This window comes from Oratosquilla oratoria, chromosome 27, assembly GCF_046742065.1.
Source record: "Oratosquilla oratoria isolate Oo_2021 chromosome 27, ASM4674206v1, whole genome shotgun sequence".
Classification (NCBI taxonomy): domain Eukaryota; kingdom Metazoa; phylum Arthropoda; class Malacostraca; order Stomatopoda; family Squillidae; genus Oratosquilla; species Oratosquilla oratoria.
This window is the reverse complement of record NC_134803.1, coordinates 20,947,675-20,957,674: the sequence shown is the minus strand read 5'-3', so window position 1 is coordinate 20,957,674 and position 10,000 is coordinate 20,947,675.

Here is a 10,000-nt window from a genome sequence, read left to right as displayed (position 1 = left end):
ACCATAGGAAACAGCATATTCCAAAATGTGGACAAACTAACGATTTATTTATCTTGTTAATGAGAGATGGACTTTTGAAGTCAAAAGATCGCGCTATCAGTCCTAGAATCTTATTTGCTTTCTCAGAGGCTGAAATACTCTGCTTAGATGATTTGAGATTGTTACTGATAATTACGTCGAGATCCTTTGCACTATCCACTTTTGTTAACGAATTTCCAAATAATTTGTAATTGTACTTACTGTTATTTTTACCTATGTGCATTACCTTGCATTTACTTGTGTTAAATTTCATTAGCCACTTTTCAGACCATTGCTGTAATTTATCTAAATCTTCTTGAATATCCAATTGGTTTAAGTGATCATTTGCCATTCCGCACAGTTTTGTATCATCAGCAAATTTGGAAACAGTAGATTTTAGTCCATGGTCTATATCGTTTATGTATACTATGAATAGAAGTGGCCCAAGAGCAGAACCCTGAGGAACTCCACTTGTAACATTTTTCCATCCAGAAGATTTTCCATTTAAAACAACTCTCTGTTTTCGATCATTGAACCATTTTCTAGTCCAACTTAATAGGCTTGTTCCGTTTGAAGCTAATTTAGTAAGTAGTCTTTCGTGTGGGACGGTATCAAAAGCTTTTGCAAAGTCTAGATATATTAAATCTGTATTGTTTCTTTTGTCATAATTCGAGATAACTGTGTTGTAGAATTTGAGTTGAGTTAGTCACGCAAGAACGTTTCCGTTAGAAACCATGCTGGTTATCATTTATCAAACAGTTATTTTCTAAATGATGTTCGATAGCATCTCTGATGATAGTTTCCATCGTTTTTCCTACGATTGAAGTCAAACTTACGGGCCTATAATTATTTGGTTTCTTTTTGTCACCTTTTTTGAATATGGGAGTAACATTAGCTAGCTCCCATTCTCTTGGGACATCTCCGGATATGATAGATTTCTTGAAATAATTTCTGATGGAACAACAATCTCATTTTTCATTTCCTTTAAGATTCTTGGATACTAACCGTCAGGCCCTGGTGTTTTATTAACTTTGAGTTTCTCTATACACCTTTTACTTTTTTCTTTTGTTATATTTACCGTAGTGAGTAAGTTTACCCTAGACTTTTCACAGGTTTCAGTTTGGAATTCACTTTGAGGTGTTTCATTTACGAATACTGAGCTAAAATAGTTGTTTAGATTACCACACATTCCTTCATTTGAATATTCAAGTTGACCGTCAGCAGATAATAGTGGACCAATGTGATTCCTAATAACTTTTATATTTTTTAATGTAACTACAGATTTCCATGAGGTTCTTTTTGGATTTATCAACGATATTCATTTCATATTGTCGTTTTCGTTTTTAATTGTCTTTTTTAAATCTCTCTGTAATAATACATAGCTTTCATAGTCATTAGATGCATCCGAGCACTTGTTTTTCTTATAAGCCTGTCTCTTTTTAGCAATACTTTTTCAGTTTCTTTGTCAAGCCACTTTGGGCGAACCTGATTTGGGGGACGTTTGTCCTTAAATGGGATGTAAGTATGAATCATCTTAATAAGCGTATTTTGCCTCCCAATCGTTTAATTTTGCCACCCAATCTGGAAGCTGAAGCTCCTGACATAGTCCTATGAACTGAGCTTTAACTGAAATCGGGTATTTCAGAAAAACAAGTATCTATTCTAAAAGAAATATATTTAGCAGTTTGAATCTAAGTTGTGATCGCTATTTGCAACAGTCACCGACTTCTACATCGGTTATCATGCTTTCGCGGCTAGTGATCAATGGATCGAGTAAGTTTCCATGTCTTGTGGGTTCTTTTATATGCTGAACTAAGTAATTTTCACCGAGAAAATCAATCAAGCGACTACCTATATAGCTATGTTGTAGGGTCATCCAATCACTGTCAGTAAAATTGAAATCACCCATTATCAATAAATCCCGGTTGCAGAAACTAGACAATTCTTGAAACAACAGTTTGTCGTCTGCTAATGATAATGGCTTCGGCCTTTATATTACATCTACATTAATTTTTTTTTCATTTGTTTGGGTTAATTCTACCCACAAACTTTCATATACATCCTGTTTCACTTTCCCTAAAACACAAGCATGGACAATGCTTTTAACATGCAACAGAACACTCCCACCTTTCTTGTGGTTTCTATCCTGTTAAAAGTGTTTAAATCCCGCAATATTAAATTCAGCTTCAAACTCTTTACTATTTAACCATGTCTCTGTTATTCCTATCGTTTCGAGATTTTCGCTTTTGACATACGCCTGTATTTCTTGAAATTTGTTCTAATACTACGAGCATCAAAGTATATGGTTTTAAGAAACTCGTGATTATTTCTTTTTGGCACGTTTTGAGTTTCAATATCATGCCTTACATTGTAACTTTGTTCTTTATTGACAGCTTGCTCTATACTGATATTTGGTCCTTCATTGACATTCAATGCCTCATAAACATTTCCCCTATCATGGACATCTGGTCGCTCACGGTCATCCGATCTCTTATGTACATTTTGCCCCCCTACGTCACCGCGTTCCACACCGGCCTCCCGTCGTTCATTGACATTCTGTCCGGCATCCCTTCCTAAAATTATATTTTGTCCTCCACTGACATTATATCCTACCGTGATATTTTGTCCTCCACTATCATTACATCCCATCGTGATATTTTGTCCTCCACTATCATTACATCCCATCGTGATCTTTTGTCCTCCACTGTCATTACATCCCATCGTGATATTTTGTCCTTTGACATTACATCCTAATGTAATATTTCGTCCTCTACCGACATTATATCCTGAAATTATATTTTGTCCTATGCTGGCCTATCATTCTACATTACTATACTCTACTCTGTTTTTCCCAGTACACTCTATTTCCCCTTCCCTTTGAGTTTCTAACCTAAAAAAGGAACTAGTTCATTACAAACTCCCACAATGAGGTTTGTAAGAACATCTTTGCCTCTGCGGGTAAGGTGGATCCCATCAGAAGCGTAAAGGTCATGACGCCTGGAAAAGAGATACCAAGGATCAAGAAAGTGGTATCCCAGTTGCGTGCACAATCGTGATATCCTTTCATTGATCCCTATGGCTCTACTGTTCTAACACGATCCTGCGTAGATTCTTGGGAGGATCCCACAGACTACGTGACGGCTCCCACGTTCCTTTATCTCCTGAAGGAGGACCTTGTAATTCCGAACAAGTTCCTCTGATTTCACCCTAAATCGTTACTTCACGTATGAACAATCGTAACCGTGTTCGTCCGTCTTTGCTCCTTGATAGTCTGGGCACAATCGGCCTGGTTGACATACAAGTTTGCAATGTCGTTTAGTCTTCCGTTGCAGGATGTCGCCATAGCCTCGCAGCATGAACTCCTGATTTTCAGCCACCTCATCCTCCAGCAGAGCAAAACGATTGGCTAGAGCCAGCGGTTGCTACACAGGGCATCCGCTTACCAAACGCGGGCTCGACGGAGCGCCACTCGCTCACGGCAGTGGCAGAAGTGGAAGAGGTGGTACGCTCTTTGGGTTGTGGGAAGGATTCATTCTTCTCACAGAGTGCACTCTTGAAAAGACGAATCTCCTCCTCACACATTCTGAGACGGTCTTCCAGGTTCACACGACCTTCACAAGCCATTTCGCTCCCCCTTCGGCAATTCAAACGGCAACGAGAAAACACAAAACAACAAAAGAAACAAAAGCTGTCACTAAATAAACTAAATACGCGAAGCTTACTCTGCTTACCTTATACTATTACTCCTACCTTTGGAGTACAGTAACAGACTACGGTTTTGATTCTAAATTACTAGAACACTACACTTTATCTTATACCTGTTACTGTATAGCACTATACGTATACAATTACAAAAACAAAACAAAATCACTTGTCACTACTCGAAGATATAAATTTCACAAGAAGTAATAAACTTAATAAGAGGTATTCGCTAGCTGGTGTCTCGGCAGAAGAGTTCTCAACCTGAGCTGGTGTCTCGGCAAAAGACGAGTACATACATATACACATACATACATACATACATACATGCATACATACATACATACATACATACATATATACATACATACATACATACATACATACATACGTACGTACATATATATATATATATATGCATACATACATACAAGCATATATACACATACATAGGTATATACATACACACATACGTAAATGCATATATACATTCATAGACACATACATACATACATACATACATACATATATATACATGCATCCATATATACGTACATACGTACATACATAAATGCATATATATAGGGGAGGAGGGTTTGGCGACGAGAGAAGAATTTGTCATCGATGACAAATTCCTCTCGCGTGCGCCAAAACTTCTTCCTCTCCACCAATTCCTGCGACACCATCGCGTCAGGTTAAGCAACCCTTCTCTCCTTCTCACCCAATCCTTCTATTCCCCTCAGAACCCACACTGTCCCAACACCTCCAAGTGTATAAATCTCGTTCAAAGACAATCGAGCGTCATTATTATTTTTTTTTTTTTTGCTAGTAGGTAAAATTCCCTGTTATGTTATATCGTTATAACCGCTTTAATTCTTTTTTTCATACTTGTATGTTTGTATTTCTGAATTCCCAGATATCTTCCTGAAGGTGTCTCAACGTAGACGAAACGTCGAGTAAGATGTTAAATGGATGTTTTTGTTTAATTCGTCTTTGCTCACCACCAAAATGACCGGATCCTTGTTGGAAACCTAGAAAATACTAATAAGAAGATTATCAACAGTCAGAATGCTGATGATTTTAATACTTATTGTATACAAGAGAATCTGCTCCCATATTTTAAAACTGTTAAGCGTCACCCTCCGCGACCATTGGCACTTTGGCAGCGTCACCCTCTTTCAACTACAGGACAGTTTTTTTTTTTTTTCTATTACTCGTTTCCTAAGAACTTGTTTGCTTTTGTTTTATCATTTCTGTATTTCTCAAACAACTCATTTGTCTATTTTGACATAAATATACATATTTAGTCAATATTGGAATAATGAACAATTAGGGAAAAGAAAAAATTACTTGATTTCTTTTTATTTAAAAAAAAATTTAAATTCAATGACAAGAAAATGGAGAAAACGAGATACACGCGCGCGCGCGCACACACACACACACACACACACACACACACACACACACACACACACAAACAGGGATATAATTGAGCTGAAGAGTGATAATGAAAAGAAGAGAATTAATGATAATACCAATAGCGAAAACTTAAAGAAAGAGGTGAACAATAAATCACAAGAATCAACACAAAAATCGAAGAGAACCTAGGTGAGGAAAGTATTCAGAAAATTAAGTGGAAGGAAAACATTGAAAATAAGGAAATTGCTTTCAAAGAAATAGTCAAGCAGCAAATGCAGGATAATGCAAAAGACACAATTATCCAAGTGATTAATGAAAAAGCTAATTGGGTCAGAGATACAGTAGATAGGAAAAAAATGTATTGTGGTATATGGACTAAAAGAAAAACAGCGATTGGCGAGGCACATGAGAGAAAAAGAAGAAAAAGAGACTGCAGTAGAAATCCTAAATGAAATTCAGGGAGGAGACCGAGATGCAAGCAAACACCCGGACGAGACATATAGAATCGGTCGCTATTCTAAGTATAGAAATCGACCTCTAAAGATAAAATTAAGGTCACAGATGGTAGTAGAAGACATATTTGAAAAAGTAGGCAACTTGGCAAGGAGTAAAAAGTACAATAAGATATGAATAAAAAGAGAAATGAATACTGAAGAATTAGAAAAAGAAAAGTCACTAAAAGAAGAAGCAAAGGAAAAAAACTCGATGAGAACGGAGACAGAAAGCAAGGAATTCCATTGGAGGGTAATCGACATGAGACTGAGGAAATGACACATCAAAACGAAAAAACCAAAGACAGAAAAAAAAATGGAGGAAGAAGAAAATTAAAATTGGCCTATACTAACATTGACGGATTAATTTCAGGTCTGAACGAACTTAATGGTTACCTGCTAAAAGAAAAACCAGACGTAATGGGAATTGTAGAAACTAAACTAAGAGGTGAAATACCATCCATCGATATTGAACAAGGACTATATAATTACTGGATAAAAACAGGGACAAGAAACAGGGAGGAGGAATCATGTTCTTGGCCAAGAAAGACTTAAACGTGACAAAAATTGCGGAGGGCAAAGGTAATGTTGAACTGATCATGATAAAATTCGAAGGCAAGAATATGAAAAGTAGAAAGTTTGTGGTGACCTATGTGCCCCCAAAAACGAACGCTTGGAAAGAGAGCGAACATACAAAAATACTAGAAGATACAAAGAAATCACTAAATGAGATACTAATGGGCAGGGGTAATCTGGTAATTATGGGGACTTCAATTGCAAAGAAATTTGTTGGGATAATATGACAGTGCAAGGAGGAGACAACTTGTGGGGTAATGTACTGCTGGACATGACCATGGACATGACATACACAATGACATACACATACACATACACTGGACATGACATACACAATGACGCAATGGGTCAGCGAAAACACCAGATACAGAAGCAATGAAGAGCCGTCGAAACTAGATTTAATATTTACAACAGAACCTGAAATTATGGACAAAATCCATTACAAGACACCATTTGGAAAGAGTGATCATATACTCATCGAAACTGTACTAAAGGAAGAAATAGACATGGAGAGAAATGAAAAGTATAGGAAAGGAAGATTGATGTACAACAAAACGGACTTTGCAAAACTAAAGATATTCTTCCGGAATGCAAACTGGGATAAATTCTATATGGAAGAGACAAAAGTGGATGAGAAATGGAATATCTTGATGGAAAATTACAATGAAGGGGTAAACAGGCATGTACCAATACAAAAGCGAGAAAGAGAGTACATCAAATATTGGTTCAACAAAAGATGCAGAGGCAAAAAAATAGAAGGGACAAAGCTTGGAAAAGGTGGAGAATAATATATAAAAAAAACTAGCAAATGGCAGATTTATATAAACTATAGAAATGAGTATGTTAATGTGAGAAGAGAGGAGAAAAGGAACCATGAAAAGGATATTATAGATAAATGCAAAGATCAACCCAAACTATTCTATCGATATGTGAATGGTAAACTTAAAAACAAACAGGAAATGGTGAAACTACGCCAAGGAAATATAGAATACACAGAAGAATTAGAAATGGCCGAAGTCATGAACAAACCCGTCTTCGCCAGAGAGAAAATACAAAATTGGGACGAAGATAATAACAATCAATCTCCCCACATGAGTGAGTTTACAACAACACAAAAGAAATATCAGAACACCTATCAAAACTTGACGTCAGAAAATCACATGGCCCAGATGGTATTGCAAATTGGATTCTAAAGGAATGCAAATAAGAACTAACGGACAAAATACACAACATGATAAATAGCTCACTGAAAGAAGGAAAGATACCTAAAGACTGGAAAAATGCTAACATTGTACCAATACATAAAGGAGGAAACAAGGAAGAACCCACCAACTATAGGCCAGTATCACTAACAAGCACTATAGCCAAAATTTGTGAGAAAATCATCAAGAATAGATGGGTAAGACATCTGGAAGACAATAACATAATAAACCCAAGGCAATTTGGGTTCAGACAAGGAAGATCATGCACCACAAACTTAATGTGCTTCTACTCAAGACTAATAGACATAGTGCAAGAAAGAAATGGATGGGCTGATTGTGCCTTCCTGGACTTGCAAAAAGCTTTTGACAAAGTACCACACAGAAAATTGCTAAAAAAAAAAAAAAAAAAAAAAAAAAAAAAATTGAACACATAGGAGGAATACAAGGGAACCTACTATAATGGATGGAGGACTTCCTGACTGGTGGAGAGATGAGAGTACTACTCAGAGAAAAATATTCAGATTGGAAAGAGGTGATCATTGGAGTACCCCAAGGATCTGTATTGGCACCAATAATGTTTGCTATTTATGTGACTGACATGGACGAGGATGTGAAATGCTACATGAGCTTCTTTGCAGACGACGCCAAACTGTTAAGGAAAGTAGTAACTGATAAGGACTGTGAAGCACTGCAGGAAGACCTGAATAAGGTATGGAACTGGAGTCAGAAATGGGAAGTGGACTTTAATTCTAAGAAGTGTAGCATAATGGAGTTTGGAAAAAGCAAAAACAGAATATCAGGAAAATATACAATTGGAACCAAGGAGGTAAAGAAGGCAGGATCAGAAAAAGATTTGGGGGTAATTACCACAAACGACTTGTTCTATGATAAACAGATTAACAAAATTGTCGGGGAGGCTTGCAACTTGCTAAGATCAATAAAAGTGGCATTTGCATACTTGGACGAAGACATGATAAAAAAAATATTGGTTACATTGATAAGGCCTAGACTAGAATATGCGGCGACATTGTGGTCACCCAGTACCAAAAAGAATATAAAGAAAATAGAAAGAATCCAGAGAGCAGCCACAAAAATGGCACCTGCACTTGCAAACCTATCATATGAGGAGAGATTGGCTAAACTGGAGTTACCAACGCTGGAGCAAAGAAGAGAGAGAGGTGACCTACTGACCATCTACAGAATCATGAAAGGCACAGAGATACTCGATAGAGAGGACTTACTAAACTGGGACAAGAGAAACACAAGAGGACATGGAAAGAAAACAAAAAATCATAGCTACAGAAGAGAACTGAAGAAAAACAGTTTTCCACATAGAGTAGTGGACACTTGGAACAAACTGGATAATGAAATAGTATGCGCAAAAACCATTCATGGGTTTAAAAGTAAACTAGACACTGCGAGATACAAAAGCGGGACACCACGAGCATAGCTCCCCTTCCCGCAAAATACAACTAGGTAAACACACACACACACACACACACACACACACGAAAAATCCAGAAAAACAAAAGTAATTGTCCCTTTTTGTAATATCTCAAGGAAATATGAAAATATAATCCTATGGTGAACGCTCACCGCGTACTGAAAACGTTTGTTTGCTACCTTCTAGCGAGCCAGCAAAAGTTGCCAGAAACTTCAAGATGCACTCAGAATGTTGTCAGATTATGTTCCTATATTTTTCTGTAGGTATAAACATGATATGATGTCAGAGACAGCTTGCAAGGAGCTTTTAAAATTGAGAACGGTATATACCGTTGAGCACAATTGTGGAAAAAAATTGGAAAACTGCATAAGCAGTATCAGACGCTTAACAGGTATATAAATATATGTATATATATCAGTGGAAAAAATACTTATATTATTTCCAGAGCCATTTCTAATTTTTTTCTAAATTTCACCAGAGCCATTTTTTTAATTACCAGAGCCATTTTTTTAATTACCAGAGCCATTTTTTATATTTCCAGAGCCATGTTTTTGCAGGTTCGATTTCCTTCAAACTCTTAGAAGGTTAACTCATTACTCATGTACATCTGATGCCAAATAATCCCCAATAAATAAATAAATACTCATGTGCATGAAAAATAACTTTTTTTTAACAAATCAGCCTTGCAATACACCGTTACAGTACCATCACTGCCCCGATCCACTTCAAGTCAATCTAGGTTCCACGAGCGTATAGTAGATTCATGTTTTACTGGTTTTCGGTTTCCTTGGCCCTTGCCCATAGAGTTTGAATTAGGCTTTGCTGGTCCAGAAGCGGTTCTTGCCGTCAAAACACTCTCACTCGATTCTGAAAAGACTGAATCTGAGGGCAAACTATCTTCACTCATCTTCACTCGCTTCACTAGAAATCGCTCCATGATGTACGATCATCGAAAGTTTGGCATGGACGTGACGTACGAATGTAGACCTAGCTACCGTAAGCCTAAGCTTGCTAACGAATCATTTTTTATTTTTGTATTTTTTATTCTCCCTCCAAAGATCCATATTTATGAACTAAATATATAATTATCAAATGTTCATATTCATATTTAAATTTATTTACTTTCAATTACTAACCAAACATTTGATTCT